Source organism: Dermacentor silvarum, chromosome 8 (assembly GCF_013339745.2).
Source record: "Dermacentor silvarum isolate Dsil-2018 chromosome 8, BIME_Dsil_1.4, whole genome shotgun sequence".
Taxonomy (NCBI): domain Eukaryota; kingdom Metazoa; phylum Arthropoda; class Arachnida; order Ixodida; family Ixodidae; genus Dermacentor; species Dermacentor silvarum.
In genome coordinates this window covers 37495870-37503242 of record NC_051161.1, presented here as the reverse complement: position 1 = coordinate 37503242, position 7373 = coordinate 37495870, and the positions used below count along the sequence as shown (strand labels likewise).

The window sequence follows — 7373 nt, the reverse complement described above, 5'->3', positions numbered from 1 at the left end:
AGACGCCTATAGGACCAATTACAACATAACACAATTCCGACGAAGTCGTCATCATCATCATCATCGATTAGCAAGTTTTCACTAGAATGGAGTGCTTTGGGCCGCGACCTGGGGACTTTGTCAAAAATGTTACCAGCATTTATGGGCGGCATGAATGGGCGCTGCAGTGAGTGATGTCATGCTTGTCCGCTGACGGAATCGGCGAGTCTTCCCGTCACCTGAACCTACTTTTAACCAAATGAAAAGGCCGTCCGTGCTGGTTGCCTCCTCACTGCAGATTTGTCCCTGGCCTTCTCGCGCTTTCAGACGTCCGGCACAATTCAAAGCCGACTGGTTAACTAACGAGCGATAGCGAAGTTCATTTTCTATCCGCGCAGCGTCGTGAAATATTGCACTCACTCGGCCGTTTCCATCCTGAGCTTCTGGTCGGCAGTCGCAGCCGATGACCTGGAAGAAGAGGGAATATCTTGTAAGTTCATATCTATACATTAGCCCTCCGAGGAGAAAAATAAGCTTAGTGCACAAACTACCGAAGATGATTGTCAAAGCAAGCGATTAGGTAAACGTCGGACCGCAAAAGGAAGATGGACGGACTAGCAATACTTTCGAAGTATGCTGCTGACGTGGATAATGGCGTTTGGTGACGGTAGCACAAATTATCGTCGACATGTGTTGGTAGATAGCATGACAGCGTTACGACGGCGCACGACGGAAATGATGAGACGAACGACGTGGAGATGACGATGGCACCGAGGGAATCACGACAGCGTGACAACGACGCCGCGGCGACGGCGGCACGAAGCCAACGTAATGGCCACACAGCGGGGCGATGATGTCATAACAACGGTTACGCATCTACGCTTCCCTCTCCGCTCGTTTACTATAGAGAGGTCGCATACTTCTCTTATCATAAGCTTTAATATAATGCAGATACCACGCACTGTGGTGAGCCAGTCAAACAAAGCTGTGGTGAAGCCGGCAAGACGAAATGGCTAGTCTCGACAATAGGCGCGCAGCAGAGTTCGGCGAGGAAAGCGCCCCGCAAACGTCAGCCGAAGCGGCGGAGAAAAGCGACACAGACATCACGACCAATCACAGCACATGAAGGGCTACAGCCGCTATATATGTCTACGACACATCTGTCTTCAAGCGTTCTCTACAAGCGCTTGCATACTTAAAGAGAGAAAGGGAGAAAGACGCTATTACTTACGGCTCAGCTTGTTTCCTGAAAACGTTCGTTAAGGAATTCAAATTATGTTTTGAAAACGGTAGCAGGTTTTCTTCAATTATTTTTTTTTCACAAAAATTCACTTTACCTCCTTCTTGGCCTCTGCTTGCGGTGTGTTTGGCTGAAAAATAAGACACAAAAGGAAAACACGGGTGGTTCAGTTTGAGCTGTGTGTCGCATACGATTCGTGCACGCATGCTAAGGATTCTATGCTTACAGATCCTCAAAATTCGTCCTGCGATGAAAGAGAAGCGAAGTAATCTTAAGTAAAATTAGACCGAAGTTGATAGGTGACACAGAAAGCGATCTCTACCTCAGAGCTAATAGCTGGTTCGTGAAACGGTCTTAAATTTTACGCTGAGTATAATGCTACATGCATCACATTGGCAAAACTTTTCACAAACGTTATCTTACTGCTACCTTAAACAATAGTGACGGCCACGTACGCTTGGCCGGGATACTGTGGCTTTTCTATTTTATTTCTTTTCCTTCTCAAGCTTCGTCAGGGGCCCGGGTGGTACTCCGCTTACGATAACGGCATGATCGGCTGGTCGTGGGTGGCAGGCGATAAGAAATTAGGATAAAGCGAAATGAATTTTTACGTTAATGCCGCCCTGGTTTCGATATTCAGGTTATTTTTCTACAGATCTGAAGGTAACATCAATGAAGCAAAATTTAAACACTTAGCTTATAGGTAACACAACGAAGAGAGAGTGGGTGGGGGCTGAGGAGAGTGTCGGTCATCATGTTATTAGAAACATAACACGTATAGCCTTCACTTATGACAGATTTGCAGTTATGACTTACCGGCGCCTTATTTTGCGAGCTGAGCGCTCCTCTGCGCGAAATGTTTTATGAATACGGGTATACGGGATAACGTAAGGAACCACTTCGCTCGGTCCTACTCCTTTCTTGTTCACCGCACGTGACCAGCCGATCCCGGTGATCGATGGCGTAGGTGGGAGCTCAAGATCGCGGGTTTGATTCCGACCGCGGCGGCCGCATTTCGATAGAGCCAAAATTCGAAAACGTTCTTGTACTCAAATTTAGGTGCACGTTAAAGAACCCCAGGTGGTCAAAGTTAATTCGGAGTCCCCCACTACGGTGTGCCTCCGTAACGTAAACACCAAAATTTAATGTAACTATACTAGCGTAGGCGGAACACCATTCGGATCAATGAAGATGCGTGCAAAGGAATGGCATAGGAATAGAATTGTTATGTTTACCCGGCCCAGGTTAGTCAATATTTCATAGCGTTCACGCACCCTGGAGGCACGGGCTCGCCCTCGTACGTATAGGTGGTCATGGTGAACAGGTACTTGGAGGCCACCAGGGAGATGTAGATGGCGTAGTCGAACACGCCCACCAGAATCAGCATCGCCAGCCAGAAGCCGTTCTGCAAACCAGAGCCCGCACAACGCACACTCGGAAATCATTCGTACACGGAGAGCACATCTTTGAAAGCGTCTGTCTCTTTGTTCTTTATTCTCTCTTTGTTCTCTTCGTGTCTCTTTGTTCAGAAGTCTGAACTGGCGCAACCTCCTCCGAGGCTCAGTGGGTGTGCTATGCCGCTGCGTAGCGCGAGGTAGCGGGTTCGATTTGCAAGAGCGTAATGGTAAGGGGCGCAGTTAAGGGACGCGCGCGAGGGGACATTTCGGTGCAGGTCAGAAATGATTTTTAACGCGATAGCGTTACGTGCCCCATGTCGCAGAAAATCCGGCGTCGGTGTCGGCATCGGCGTCAGCATCGGCGTCTGGCGGAAATAATCATGCCGAACCACATCATCCCGAACCACCCCGACAGGGCGGGGCCCTTGGCGTGGCGCAAGGCGTTAGTGAACAAAAAATTGAATTTCTCAAAGTGAAATCCGTCAGAAAAATCGCAAAAGTACGACTTAACCACAACCTACAGACGCGACAGCGTCGGATTGTAATGTGAAAAAAAGAAAAAGAAAAAAAAAGAAAAAAAAGAAAAAAAAAGAGAAAAAAAAAACCCTGATAAGCAGCCAGGGATCTTTGAATGCTATCGCGTTCCACTCTTAAAGGCGAAGGTTAAGCGTCCTCCAATTTTGATGGTGTTTCGCTGTACTTTGGTTTGAGGCAACGTTGAGGGAAATGTTGAAGACCAAGCCTTCCTAAATTTTGATCAGGCGCCATGTCGCAGAAAATACGATGTCGGTGTCGGTGTCAACGGCGTACAATAACGCTATCGCGTTCCACTCTTAAAGGTAAAGCTTAAGCGTACTACTCCAAGTTTTAGTGCGTGATGGAAGCTACTCTAAAGAACTCTTCACCCCGGCGTGTCTCGCACAGCGTATCTTGATCAGCTATTTTAGACTCCTTAGGAAAAGTGGAATGACTGGTGAGTATTATTCCAGCAGTGGTTATCTAAGTCCTTATACTCCCCGACAACCTTCTGTGGCTATGAAGGCAAAGCTACGGAGGGAAAGTGTGCACACGTGCACGGGTGACGGCGCGACTGAAGATAGTCCCAAACTCTCATTTACGTTCGTTTAAGCGCAGAAACAGAAAACACGAGAATCGTATTTACTACGTCACTTAAATTAAAGGCGACATAAATTACACCACACCGTGCTAAGTTTGATTTTTTTTTTCGCTTTACTCTTCCGCGTTTTGGCAAATGCGAAACCGTCGCGAGTATAGCAAGCTGCGACGATTAAGCATGTACCCCAACATACCGCAACAGTAAGCGCTGACGGACTATGGCGGACTACTTTGCGCAGTAACACTTGCGCAGAAGCTGCGCCACTGTAGCCATCCCTTCATTTCGTAGAAAGTAGCCCGCGAGTGTATACGTTTAGAGGTAAACAGCATCGTTGCAAAAAAAAAAAAGACTATTATACGATGGCAGCACGACGTCAGGCAACTAGCCTTGGCAAGCCAACTTCTTCTGACGCAGCCCCTTCGGAGTCTAGCTGAGCGCTGACTCTTGGGAAATACAGACCTTCCAAGGTTGCCGGACCTTTCAAGGGATTGTTTGGTTCGTGGTAGCTTTTTGGCGACGCCCTCGTCACTGTTGGCCCTTGCCACCCGCTCCCTGCTCTGCTTTCCCCCATACTCTCCGCGCGCTCGGCGGCTGGAAATTACCGCTGCGCTGTCACGTGGTGAGGGCCTGCTTCGCATGACCCTTTTCTTTACATCTTTTATGACTAGGCTTCAAAATGTCTGCCCGTGACGCTCCCTCCTAATTCTTCCTTCTTTCCTACAAGATTTCTGAGCACTGTTTGCGGCAAGACTACCCTTCCGCCAGCGTTTTCCCACCGCAATCGAACACGATACGAAAAATTGGACTTACGACATAGTCCAGCATTCCGTTGCAAAGGATTCGAAACGATTCTTCGAATACGCCCAATATGTTTCGGCAATTTCCTATGTTGTCAAACTGAAAAAAAAAATCAAGATGTTCACGTACCTGGAGCGAATAGAACAATTAAGGCGCATAAGCAATGTGCTCACCATGTCTATGTAACTGAGTAGGTCATTCTTAATATCGTCGCATTTTACCAAAGAATAGTCTTGAAAGGCCTGAAACAAGAAAAAAAAAACAAAGAGAATGCGCTGCACAAATGCAGAAAAGATGCATATTCGGTTCGCAGAATGGGTTTCCCTGCATGTAAAGTTCTTTAGAATATAGTTTGAAGTCGAGCTTGTAGCAGACTTTTTGCTTGATGCGAAGGTTCTTCTCTCTCTCTCTCTCTCTTTTTATATTTTTAGCGGCAGCACTATGCTTTGACCAGATAACAGCTTTTCGCGAATCATGGTATATGCTCTCAATAACAATTTCATGGTATATGCGTACCCAATATCGTACGACGTCACCCGCTCTTTTGATAAACAAAGTTTACTACTACTAGTTCAACGTTAGGGGATTGAAGAGAACATTTTTCGGATTCCAGCGTAGTTCGAACTTTGCTTACAACGCTGTGGACAGTAGGCCAAAGTAGAAGAGAGCGTACGAAAAAACAAAAATTAAAACTATTATAGCTGCAAGTAAAGGAGGTTATGTTCTCGGTAATGCATTCCACTCATAAACTGTTCTCACCAAGCACGAATATTTTAATTGTTTGTACTGGCACAAGTGTCATGTGATGACTATGTTCTTGGCGTCATGCTCGACCGGCATATACTTGAGTGCGAAAGCCTGTGGCTTTACCGAAAGTTTGTAAAAATCCAGTGCGGCTAAGAAATGCAGCGAGGTACACAAATGGGCTGGATGGTTGACATTCATGAGTACTTTTTGGTTAACATCATGAGGACTTCTTTAGTACGAGGAAAATACGGAGCACGGACATTGTTCCAGCTTCTGTTTCTTTGCCTCCCTAAAAATTGCTAATCAGAAAATTTTCAGACATGCTGCTTCTCTTCTTTCTGTAAGCGGTTTGAGTTCGGCCACCTGCAACGTTGCCGACGGCGATAGTGTCCTCTGAACCGCTTGTAAATGTATTGCGCGCAATTTCACTCTCTCTCTCTCTCTCTCTCTCTCTCTTTGTTCGTTTGCTATAGTAAGCGGAATGGCTTAAGCGGGCTGGCAACAGTGATTCCCTGCGCCGATCTTTGTTAATGTACATTATACCTAGAACTATAACGACCCATCCTGTTTTCTCTGAAAAAATGATCTGTGTATTTGAAATGCAGTCAATTAGCGTTTTGCTGTAACAGCAACTAGTATCCTAATTACATGCGCTTTTCCAGTTTTTTTCAGTGCCATTCCCATATAAACTGATGCTAGCATGCTTTAAAAAATTTCGCAGTTTCGCCCGAAAGGCGGAGCATCGATTGCGATAGCAAATTAGTAGAGAGCTATTCGGAGTAGGGATAGTAGTTTTATCGGCTGCATAAACTTGGATACATTCGCTTGCTAACTGAATTAACAATCATGGTGTCAGCGCGCACAAGCAATGTGTAGATCACACTGAATGACCGCAGACGACGACTGTCAAAACGCTGGCAGCAAGCGCAGGGTCGCGTGGTCTATCGCTTCAACGGAAACTGAGCAGCGAATACACAGCCCATACAACGGGCAGAGCCGTGTAGAGATAAGAGATGGTGCTGGCAACGGCCACCGCTGGGCAAAGTGCAGAGGAGTTGTGCACAGGAGAAGTTGTTGGCAGAGGAGTAGCTTCCCCCCCCCCCTCCCTTCCGCGCTGCCTTCGCGCTTTCTTGCTTTCGCGTGGGAGATTGAGTGGCCAGGTCCCCTTGCTCCCGGTTGCAAGGTAAGCATTTGGTGAAGCAGCAAAGCGTCGCCCCGCCTCCCTCCCTCCCTTTCTCCCATACCCCCACGGCCTTTCGCGCGACGGTCGCGTTTGCTTTCCGCCGTGCGTTCGCTCTCCGTGATAGCGCGCGTCCCTCGTGCGTTGTCGGCGCGCGGCGACGATTTTATCGCCCTTGGAACCTATACGGAACCTCACGGCGACGGCGACGGCAGAAATCCGGTTGAAGTGTCCATATAATTGCTATCGCAATAAAATTGACTCTTTACACTATACCATGGTCCATCTTTCTCGTGGAAAGTCTTCATAGCGGTGTCTTTAGCGGATTCACAGAAATATTTACGAGATACCAGCGCGTTTTATTTCTCTTTTAGCGGAAATTTTAGAAGAGAAATATCCCGACACTTATGGGGAAAAAAAGGTACAGCCGTGATAGTCGCTCTGCAGCTTACCTTGTGAACCATTTTCTTGAAGCCTACTGTATCGCTCGCAAGCTTGGCTCCAAAGTCAAGTTCCTCTTTGATGGCTTTCTGAAACGTGATAATGAAGGATAAGCGTCATTATTAAGATACGCATACACCAGTCAACTAAAACAGCGTGATAATCTTGATTTCACCGAATAAACATATATTGTAAAGGAATTGTAATAAAGTAGCCGACCGGGAAACGCTTATCGGCCACCAGAGCATTTTTTTTCCTCAACATTTTGCCATCTTGGGTTTTGTGAAATGTGAGCCAATATGCGGGAGATTGTCGTAGGAAGTGGCTGGAAAAGCCACAAAGACATGGGAAGACTCCAAAGAAGCAAAATTTTTCATTTTACACCAACTTAGTCGGCTGTGTAAGAGGTTTCAAGATTCGACAGCGTCTTACCACGACGCATTGATTTTAAGGGTGCACAAAAACATATCTTCT

The 7373-nt window shown here is 46.8% G+C and overlaps 1 long non-coding RNA gene across 1 annotated transcript; it reads right to left on the bottom strand.

Annotated features, from left to right (window-relative positions):
• Positions 1-4557: 4557 nt before the first annotated feature.
• LOC119462642 (uncharacterized) lies at positions 4558-6977 on the bottom strand. The gene is made up of 3 exons (XR_005194130.2): positions 6911-6977; positions 4705-4773; positions 4558-4630 (listed from the first exon to the last, which is right to left on the bottom strand). It is a non-coding gene; the product is annotated as an uncharacterized LOC119462642 (long non-coding RNA).
• Between the last annotated feature and the right edge of the window lie 396 nt (positions 6978-7373).